We start from the raw sequence: 11,042 nt of genomic DNA on the forward strand, positions 1-11,042 counted from the left end.
ATGTTGCAGTCTGACACTGATGAGTCAGGGAGCCCCGTGTTTGCTGAGCTCAACGCACTTCAGTATTCTCCTCGAGCGCTGTGGACTCTGTCTGCATGCTCACATTTCCATAAGTGTGTAACATTTACAGAATCAGGAGTCCAATCTGCCATCAAAATGATCTGCACAAGCAGCTGGTCTTATGCCTGTCTAGTCAAACTAGACCAAACCTCTGAACCTTATGAGGTTCGCCCATTGCCAGTAATTAATGTCTGACTTTGATAAAGCTGACATTTGGTTTATAAAGGCAGACTAATAAGCTCTGAGAAGGCTTAGAAATCCTATAGAGTAATGTGTTGCATTACAAATCTTAAAAATTACTGTAAAAATTAACATAATCTACTGCTGGGCACGTTAGTATATTAATGTGATTGGATGCGTGACCTCTTTTTGCTAACTTTCCAAATGACCCTGATAAATCTCTGACATTTCTAGATACATTACAAATAACTATTTTTTAACATATCTGTAAAAATATAAGATACAGAGAATGTAGATATAAAAAAACCCCCTATATTTTAAGGGCTTTTAAAATTTCTCTTACAAGCTTTTCTCTTACATGAATATCTTCTGTATTTAATGAGTAGCCCAGTGTTTCCATGTTTCAGGCAAGTGGTTTTGTCTGGGTTTTCTTTCTCTGGCTTTCCATTTTTGAGGCAGATGTTATCTTTATGGTTAAAGAGGTTTGGGCCTCCCTCTGTGATATTTAAAGGGACCCAAAGCCTACTAATTTTAATTTCAGTGGCTGCAGCTAGCAAGTAGTGGGATTTATTGACCTTGAGATGACATGCATGAAATGACAAAGTATGATGGGGACTTTGTCACATCTCTGTGTCTTGGTTGGACAGTAGCTGTGACGTATATCTCAGACTTTTAGATGTGGCATTTCCCTCCCCCGCCCTGAGGATGGATATCATCTGGAGGACACTGATGCAGTAGAGGGTAGCATACCCGGTCACTTGCACAAGAGGAAAAAAAAGAGGAAGAAAGAAACAAGATGAAAGGAAAAAGAGTAAGCAATGTGCTTTCTGATGTCTTCATGTTCTCCTGAATCAGGGCTAAAGATTTACTTGCAATTTTTAAACTACCTAGGAGCACAGCATTAAATCTAGATATAGTATTAATGATAAACTTTAGCTCTCACCGTTCACTAAAGCGTTTTTCAGCTTTTGAATTTACCCCTTTAATACAGTGTTATTTCTTCCTGTCCCTCATTTACTCCTTGCCTTTTGAGAGTGGGAGTCCATCTTTCTTTCAATTATGGGTCTTCATCAGCATGTAGAGATTGCCCTCTTCACCAAATATTCTGGGTGTCTCACTATGCCTTAAATGGATCAAAGACAATTTTCCCCATTTTCCATCTTCTGAAATGGCTGTTGAGGAGCATAGGAGAAGTGTGTCCCATCTCCTTCTGATTAGGTAGCACTTAACATATCCATGGCACATAAACCCTAGAGAATGTGTGAAATCTGAAAAAATATGGACTGAGAAGCAGAGCAAGTAGAGGGGGTAATGAAGAATGGTAAAGTCACAATAGAAAGGAGTTCTTAAGCTTCTTACAAATATACATTACATTCTTCAAATGATATTGGGTGAAAAAAAATCAAGAGAATTTTAAAATTTAAAATATTTTGCTTTGACAATCTTAACGCACACACATGTTTTGGCAGAAAAAATGTCTATTCAGCCTGAACTGCATTTTTCCTGATGCACATTTTTCCCAAATGAGCTACTGAAGAGGAAAAAGATAAATTTCTTCCTGCAGGTCTAGGCTGCTCAAGCTGCAGGGAGTTGAAGGTGTACATCTCCTTTTTGACACCCTGGATATTCCCCAAACACGCTGGGCTGACTTAGTGGCCATCTGTCTGAATTGACTGTGTTGTCCTCGGCTCAAATGACCACCCAGCCTGAACTCTGCAAGGGGGGGCTGCCTGGCTGCGGTTAGTTTCTTCCCCAAATAGCTCTAAAGTGTGGCTTGCTGTGTGCTTTAAGTAAAATTATGCTACTGTTCAGTTCTCCACTTGATTAAAATATATCTTTCAGCATTTAAAGGTGGGCAGCGACTTCCTGGGATTAGAAAGGGAAGTGAACTGGTTGGAAAGCAGCAAGGAAAGAAGTTGTTTACGAGTAGTGTGAGGGCAGAGTAGTCTGTGTTGCTGAAATCTGGGGCTTGGCCACATTACTCAACTCCAGTTGCAGATCTACTAAATTCACTCAGAGTCCCGTTTTCTTTCTTAATAGTACACACAGGGACATTTTTACCAGAAGAGTGATTCATCTGCTGTGGTATTCCAGATAAATTTCAGGAGAGCAAGGCTCCCTTGGGCTGACACTGTGATCATTTGCCTCAGGACAAATGCCCTCCCAGCCTGTTAAGCTGGCTGAACACAGGCTTCTCAAGATTTGGACTTTTTCAACATGTAAGATTTCACTCAGCATAACAGTTTTTCTTCCCATAATAAATGTTTTGAACAGCTTTGGAAGTCCTTGCATTCTCACGATTGCAGCGGGGTGCCATTCTCCCTGGGCTTCAGCTGCTGACAGAGGAGCTCCGTGCAGGGTTCTTGTCAAGGAGAGGCATCACTATCCACGGGAAGTACAAGTATTATAAACTCTTCAATACAGTCACTACTGAACAGGGCTGTGTGAAATAATTTATAGAAATGGAAGGCTTGGCTGTTTTCAAGGCACAAGGGTTGCAGTGGCTGCCAGCTTAATGAAAAAGTGTCGTTCTAGTCTCTGTTTCTGTTTCAAAAAGAAATAAGTTGATAAAACAAACCTATTTCAAGTCTTTTAATGAGCAATTGTTTAAAGTGATAAAAACATTTGCTTCCTGAAAAACTTAATAGCTGATTTATTGCCTTTTTTTTTTTTAATAAATAAGTGTATGTATGGCCTAGAATATGCAAACAAGGTCTTTACAACCTCCAGAGTCATTGGAGTGGACTGTAACATCCCCTTACAAGTAGAGGCCAGGATTTCTGGGGTTTGGCCCAGGCTATGACACAGACTTGTTTTCTGCCACTAGCAATTGATATCATTCTCTTTTTTCTGTCAGATGAGTAGGATAACATTCTCAGATGCACTGGAATCTAATCAATTTTTGTAAAACATCTTAAGACCTTTGAATGAAAAACAATGTCTGTACATATTGAGTCTACTATTTATGAAATTTTGAGCATATTTTCTGGCTCAATATATTTGCAACTTTTCAGAAATAAAATCAAGAACATCCCAGTTGAAAAAAAAAGAGCTTGAGCTTGAACTAGCTTTCCTCCTGTCCTATTTTGATCCTCACTAGTGCTGTGCTGTATTGACTGGCTTTTTTTTTTTTTTCCCCTGAATATTGAGAAAATATCCAGCTGATTTTAATGGGTATAGAATAAGAAACGGAAATATCACTTTTTGATGTAAATTAGTTATTTTCTTATGCTGAAGAAGCAGCTTAGTTTGATGGCAGTGGCTTCTGTTGTATTTATGTTCCTCCACTGATCTCATCAGGGTGCCAGATGAGCTATCCTTACAGGGCTTGAACCAGCTGGGTCCAAAATTAATGAGGAAAGGGACGTGTTAATTGTAGCAAGTGTTCAGAAACCAGTGCTTCAAAGCCAATTCAGGCAGACCAGACTGAGCCTCCCTGTGCACTGTTTTTCACATGATCTTTTATATCTTTTGAACAAAAAGTCTACATGGAAACACAGAAATTTCACTGAAGAAGTCATTTTTGCCTTCAGCTAGGATCACTGTGACCTGCCGTCTTCCTCTTATGGGTGGAAGACTGAATGATTAATCTTATCAACTGCTGGTTTATTTTATTTTACAGCAGTAAGGTGAATTGACTCTAGATTGGAGCATGGGGATTTTCAATTATTACTGTGAACCAGTCTCCTTCAGCTTGGACTTGGCATTTTTTTAGCTCTCTAAGGAAAATATCTCTCTGCTGAAAGTCTATCTCTCTGCTGTAAGTTGTAGGGGTTGCACTGACATTCTGGTGGTTATTGCAGCAAATTTCTTGGTCTCTTAGGTTTTCTACTCGATACTGCTCATTTTGCTTCTTTTATTCCAACAAGTGTAGTGATGCTCATATGAACTTTTAAACTTTAGCTCAGGCACAGGGTGGAAACTGATGGTTCTCTGACATGCAAACCATTTTGCCTCTCTCACAGGCTCTGCTAGAGCATTCACTAATTGCTGGATGGAATTAAATTTTGAGGGAAAGATTTTTGGCATCACTTAGGCCCTAGAAAGAATTTTGGCACAAAGTCTTTTTGTTGAGAGCTAGAAAGTCATTCAAACATTGAGGATTGCTGTCAGTAAGCCTTGTTGTAGTCCACTAGAGTGAGGGTTCTAGCAGTTCCACCTAGGAAGAAAACAGTGCTCATTGCTACCAGGCACTATGGAGATGTGAAAAGGGGAATCTCTTCTGAGAAGTTACCAGTTTTTATTGAGGGATTTTCTTCACAGACGTTTCTTCAGAGAGAAGGAAGTAATGGATCAGATATTTCTAAGAGTAGGTTAAGTAGTAGTTAAGTGCATTTAAAATCCCTTTGAATCTCTTTGAAATTAATCAATAATTCTGTTAACTCTGGGGTTTATCAAGAATGAGAAATCAAAGGAAATCATAGTTTCAAACAGAGCTTATTTTGTATGTGCTTGTTTTATTTCAGCATATATATGAAATTTGGTCATTGTTTTCACAAAAGAAAACATTATGTGAAGGATGTTGTGATTTCAGAAGAGATTTTAAGATAACATCAGAAGTTATTTGGACAGTAATGTTTTCTGAGGTTTCTTAAAATCCACAACCATGATTATCTTCACTAAGAGTCCTTTCCTTTTCATTTGTAGTAGTGCATACTATAGTTTTTTCCAGACTAGGTTTACTGTGTCAGTTCAGTGGTTATGTCAGTTTTCTTTGAGTTGCCTGTATAATGCACATTCTAAATATTAGTTAGGAATAAAAAACTTCTTAGGTAATTTAATAATTTTTGTTAGGAACTTATGGTTGTGAGGTAATAATATACTAGTTTACAACTATCATCTTTATGTATGTCATCATTTGCCCTCTAGAATTTCAATCTGTGTTTTATTCCTCAGTGTTTAAGCTCTTTATTTTAATATAGATTCTTACCCAATCCTAGCCAGCATTATTTGTATAAAAATAGAGATCAGTTCACATTACATACCCACTTCCACTCGTCTCTGGACTAAAACACCTAGAACATTATCAATATTACATTTTACATCTAATCATCAGCTAGTTGAAAACTGGGAGAAGAAAAGGTTTGGATCCATTATGTCACCCCATTCCTGCTTTACCAGTCAACATCTCAGTTATAGTTGTGATAAAATTAGTTCAAAGCATGAAGAGGTTTATAAAAAAATTTGGGAATGGAGCAAGTCCATCAAAAATTATGCAATCTTTGCATCAGGGCAGCATGTTTTTTGTTTCATTCACATCTGTGATGAAATTTCCATGACAGACATTGTAATTAATGGTTGTAAACCTTGAATAGATCCTGAGTTACACCAAACTGCACAGTTTGGTGTAACTCAGATTCATGGTCAAGGCTGACTAAGAAAAGGTGACATGAGAAAGACGTAATTAAAATAAACTGAATATTTCCTATGCAGTGGCTTCCCAACTGCTCCATAGCTTTTGGAATCAACCACAGTATGCCTCACATAGCAGATTTGCATCAGCAAAAGATCATTTTCTGTCAAGTAACTGTGCACCTATACAAAGCAGCCACTTCAACCTTACTCCTTCAGTTTGTCTGTTCTGTGATCAATATTACAGTCTAGACCTGGATGACTGCAGAATCTGATTGCAGCTTAATTTCCCATAAGAGTAGCTAGACCTGCTGAAACAGCTTGAATATGCAGCACTGAATAAGCAGGCTGAGCGACAAACGTCCTCACACCATATTGGGAAGCCCAATTAGCACAGCAGAGTGCATCTTGCTGCGTTATTTTTCTCCCCATTGCATTTTGAAAGGATTAAGCTCTGGGACAGTCATTGCCAAGTAAAGGAAAATAACATTGGCATCCCTTAAAATAATACTAAGGAGCCTGTAGAGGGGTTTTTTTGGTGGTTGTTTTTTTTTGTTTTGTTTTGTTTTCTTTTTTTGTTTTGTTGTTGTTTTTGTTGTTGTTGTTGTTTTTTAATTTTTCAGTTTATGTAAGGTTTGCCTTAAACACCTGAGGATAAACTGGCGGTATGTTAAACACTTAGTGTCCACTAAGGACTTTAACCTAATTCCTTGACAGATTTAACCAGGGTAGTGGAAAGAATTACCTTCCCTACCAATTCTTGACACAACTGCTGTCAGATGACACTGTCCCCACAGTGTGGTTTGGAGGTGCATCTGATCTACAAAGTTTGGAGCCTGCAGGCAAAGAGCACTGATGAGAACAGTAAGCTCATTATTAGGTTTGACTGCATGCACTGGCTAATGAGGATGGGTAACTTCATTTCGGGTGGCATCTGCTTTCTCTAGTGCCAGCAGTGTCCCCGTCTGAGTTGCCTGTGCACTGTCTCCTGAAAGGCTTTACTTTGAAGCTCAGCTTAGGTCAAACCTGACTTTAAAATGATGGGCTGTAATTTGCAGTGTTTTACAGATGTTTTGTGGTTATGCCCCTGTTGCAAAAGTGCCAGCTCTGGTAGAGAATCAGAAGGCAAAACTTGGTAAAGAATCAAAAAGTTAAAATTTAAGCCACTTGTATACCTGAGTCCATATCTTCAGGTTCCCAGAGACAGCTCTTGGTCTGGTTTGCCAGACAAAGTTATCTTATTTCTTCAGAGAGGTTGTGTTGGATGAAGGGAAGGTATCAGAAGGCTCTTTTCACTGGACGAACAGCCAGGAAGGGAAGACGAGGAGAGAAGTGTGTCAGGGGAAATGCTTAGGTGACTCACCTCCATTAGGTAATGCCTAAACTCCCATCAGCAGCAAACACAAGCCAAAGTAACCTCAGGAGATATGCACCTAGCAGATTGGACTGCACAGCTTATTCCACCATGGGCACTCTTGGCTGAACTCATTTCTAGATCTCAGTTTTCTGTTCTTGTGCCAGCTACCTCCACTGAAGGTAACAAGGAACTTGCATATTACTTTAGTTTTTATGATGAGATTTAACTAATTCCGCTATGGAGGTGCCAGTGAAAACAAGAACAAATAAAGAGAATAGATAAGAGGAAGGAAGGGAAGTATTGAAGACAAAGGGCTTAGGTACCTCCCAATCAGGGATCATTCGTACAATGGGCCATTAAAATTTAGCTGAGTCGAGTCTATTGTTTTTAATTTGTATTCCCATAACATACTCTGTTAAGGAGGGTGTACGCAGCAAATGCATATTAATGATGCTGCACATTTGCATATTATAGATCCATAATACCAAGGGTGTAGTAAAAATCTTTATGAAAAGTGGTGACTATGCAGCAGTCAATTTTCTCTATATCTCAACCATTTTAATGCCTTTTTTTTGCACACACTCACATACACACAAAACCCTTACAACTGATAGCAATACTACATTAAGGGACTAATGACCTGCAAAATTCCATTTATAAAAGATGAAAAAATGTTAGATTTATATAGGGAATCATTGAATTATCTCTTCCTTTGGAAGATTTCCAGTTCTTTGTTCCTTTGTTCTAAAATTTTTAAACCAGTCACCTGACAAATGTATTGTTTCTAAAAATATACTTTTAATCCACTTTGGATTTAGTGCCAGAAGAAGATTATCTTGAATTTAGTTTTCAGGATGGCTTGTATGGCTGAGATACAAATTCCTGCAACTCAACTGTTTACAGTGAAAACCAGCCCCATTTGGGCTAGCTGTGGACTTGGTTAGTAGTTCTTAACTAAGGAAAGTTTTTGTGGTTACATCAACATATCTAAATGGGCATATTCTTTACTGTGGATAACACTTTGAACAAAATATGACAAATTACCCTCCCATCAGTGCAGCCTACTGTTCATGAATGTTGCTACTGATTCAAGAGGACTTAGAATTGTGGTAAAAAGGGGAGTAATCCTTTTCTACAGTTATACCAGGACACAGGCAAAAGTCTTACATGCCACATGTCAGTCTTGGCGAGGGAAGGTTTCCTGTTGTGGCCCAGATTCATAGAATCATAGAATAACAGAACAACCTGGGTTGGAACCGACTTTCAAGATCATTTGGTTCCAGCCCCCTGCTGTGGGCAGGGACACCTTCCACTAGACCAGGTTGCTCAGACCTTTACTGAAAACCTTTAAAATTCTTTGTAAAGGCTAAAGGCCAAGGACAGGCAAATATTTCCAATCCTTTCTGAACGAGTTTTTGTGCTCTGAGAAGCAAAGGAATCACCTGCAGCTCCTTCTTAGTAGAGCAGAATTATGGCAGAAATCAGAAAAAGTGGACTCCAGCTCATGGTGCAAGACATGAATTTTGGGAGGTCTGGCTGGTTGCAAGAGACTTCTGTCTCAGAGGATCTCATATAGTTTCCTATCAGCCAGTTTTTGTATGGGCTTTCATGAAATGAGAATTAATTGACATCTGGGTCAATACAGGACATGAAATGTTTAATTCACTCCATCCCATCATCTCTTTCCTAAAGAAGGTGCCACCACTGATAGACCAGAATGAAATGAAGGAGCAGAAGATGTCTGGTTCCATGATGCCAGTTGATCCTTGTCTCACTGCAGCTTCCAGGGTGGTTTCTGCCCTCACTTCTTCCACAGTGCAGTAGGTACATCACAGATACGTTGTCTGCTGCCCTGTGCTTTGTTGTGTGCAGAGTAAAATTCCAATCTGTCTTCCACTGATGTTCACAGGTCTTGCCATTGACTACAGTGTGTACTGGAGCATATCCTAATTTATAGAAAATAAATGATCTTTACAAACCCAAAAAGGCTAACATAATGTAAAATCATCTTTGGATCTGCTCAGTAGCTTTATATTCTCAGTGACACTTTCTTTAAAAACGACAAATCAGAAGTTTGAGAAAGCAATTTTTCATTATTCAGATTCTGTCTGACTTCGGGAGTAAGATTTATATTTTCAGTTTATGCACAAATCTTCATCCCTTGCGTATTAAGGGATAATAGAAGTGGAACACTTTGAAAGAAGGTGAGGGTATAAATTTTAAATATATATGCCTCCCCTACTTTGCATTTATTTTTTCAATATCTACAGAAGTATTGATGCCTTTCAGATTTATTTTTAACCTGAAAAACAAAAAACCCTCAAAATTATATTGTCCTTGGTGAGGAAGCACATATGACCTGTCTCCTGTGTTCCTGTAGCAGTTGTCCATTACTGGTCCATTCTTTGGGACACCTTCACATACATTCAACATGCTACTGAGATGCCAGAGCAGAACCACTGTGACAGTGAAACACATATATCCATCTGCCCTGAATAAGATCTGTAAGAGGGATAATGTTTAAATGCCAGGACAGTGACCATGAAGTCATCCCCAAACACCTGGCCTGATGACTGGGTGATGAGAGGACTGCAATAGCAAAATTAATCTCAGTTTAAGTTTTATCCTGGCTTTATTATTGTTTTCACCCAAATTTTTCCATTGCTGTAATCCAGCTGATTTTTGAGAGTGAAACTAATTGGGACAGAATAGCCTTAAATATTATACATGGCTAAAAAAGAAATGGGGGAAATGGATATAGTTTTTCAGGGAAATTAAGTAGATGAAACACATATCAGCCTTCCTGACAGGCTGGTTAAGGCACATTCTTACATCCTGACTCAGTTTTATTCAGTCCCATAGGGATTCTCTGTGAACAAGAAGTGGAAGCAAAAAGAGAAGAGTCAAGACCTCAGTATTTTTTCCTTAGCCACTTGAAGGCCCAGTTGCCCCATCCTAGTCCCTTTCCACCAAAAGGGAGTTTTACCACTGACGTTAACGGGAACAGGACCTGGCCCAGTAACCCTCTATTTTGGAGTTGCTTCTGTCACTCTTATTGCATTGTTGCCAAGAGTACAGAACATCCTTGCCTTCTGTTTTTCACTCCTTAATGTTTCCTTAGAATACTTAGGCGGAGAGTGACTGTAAATGCTTAACCTTTGTCAATGGCAGACGTTCAAGAGAGTTTGGCTGCCTCGTTCTATTTCCTTGTGGACACTGATTTAAGAGTCCATCCAAAACATTTGTTCAGAAGGATATGACTAACATGAGAATCTGTCACTGTGTAAACACAGTGACCAAAAACTATTTGGCAGTGTTTTGGATCTGCTGGTTAATAATTGGGTATTTACATTTAACAGCATCACTTGTGATGATCTAATATCACTCAGTATTTATATGGATAGCTCATCAGATTTTTTTCATTTTACAATGATTCAGCATAATCACATGAGAGATAAAGAATATATAAAGAAAAGTACTTATTTCAGTAACTAATGTAAAATTTCAGTCAGGAACACACTGGGAATGACATGCTGAGCTCACATGAGAAGAACAACGCCTGCATTTACTGGAAACATTGCAAAAAGAGTGAGTGAAGTCATTGAGAACAAATTGCTGTTCCCTTCCTAAATAGGCTTGGGCTGGAAAAAAGTCCTCTGGGTTATGACCAGATCTAGCCTTCACAGCCAGTTTGCTCCACAGAAACTGAGTAAATTCCCTTGGGAAACAAATCTGCAAAAGTGAGGATGAGAATTTTTAGGAAGAGGAGTGATACATAAACCTAATACAGCCAAAAATATATTAAAAGCCATAAAAGAATTGCTGTTGTTTGGGCAGTGTCAGAAGAGCATATTCATCTACTGATGCTTTTATCACTGCAGCAGGTATAGTGTTGCACTGATCCAACTGTGTCAGAAGTTATGTGAACAACACCTGTAATCAAATGCACGTTACTGACTATCAGGAAAACTACAAAGATTGTGAAGCCTTAATGATACAGATCCAAGTACATGTTGATAAGCTTGAAGGGCATATGATTTGTATTAACTTGTGTACCTTCTACTGACATTGTTTTCGGAGTGTTGTAAAGTAG

General features: G+C 38.7%; 1 long non-coding RNA gene across 1 annotated transcript; it reads left to right on the plus strand.

Moving 5' to 3' along the window:
* The first annotated feature begins 700 nt into the window (after positions 1-700).
* LOC114055797 lies at positions 701-3,291 on the plus strand. Its single transcript, XR_003570834.1, has 2 exons — positions 701-1,051; positions 1,805-3,291. It is a non-coding gene; the product is annotated as an uncharacterized LOC114055797 (long non-coding RNA).
* Positions 3,292-11,042: the final 7,751 nt, after the last annotated feature.

This window comes from Empidonax traillii, unplaced genomic scaffold (assembly GCF_003031625.1).
Source record: "Empidonax traillii isolate 1590-97213 ecotype Southwest subspecies unplaced genomic scaffold, ASM303162v1 scaffold66:size1465758, whole genome shotgun sequence".
NCBI classification, from domain to species: Eukaryota; Metazoa; Chordata; class Aves; order Passeriformes; family Tyrannidae; genus Empidonax; species Empidonax traillii.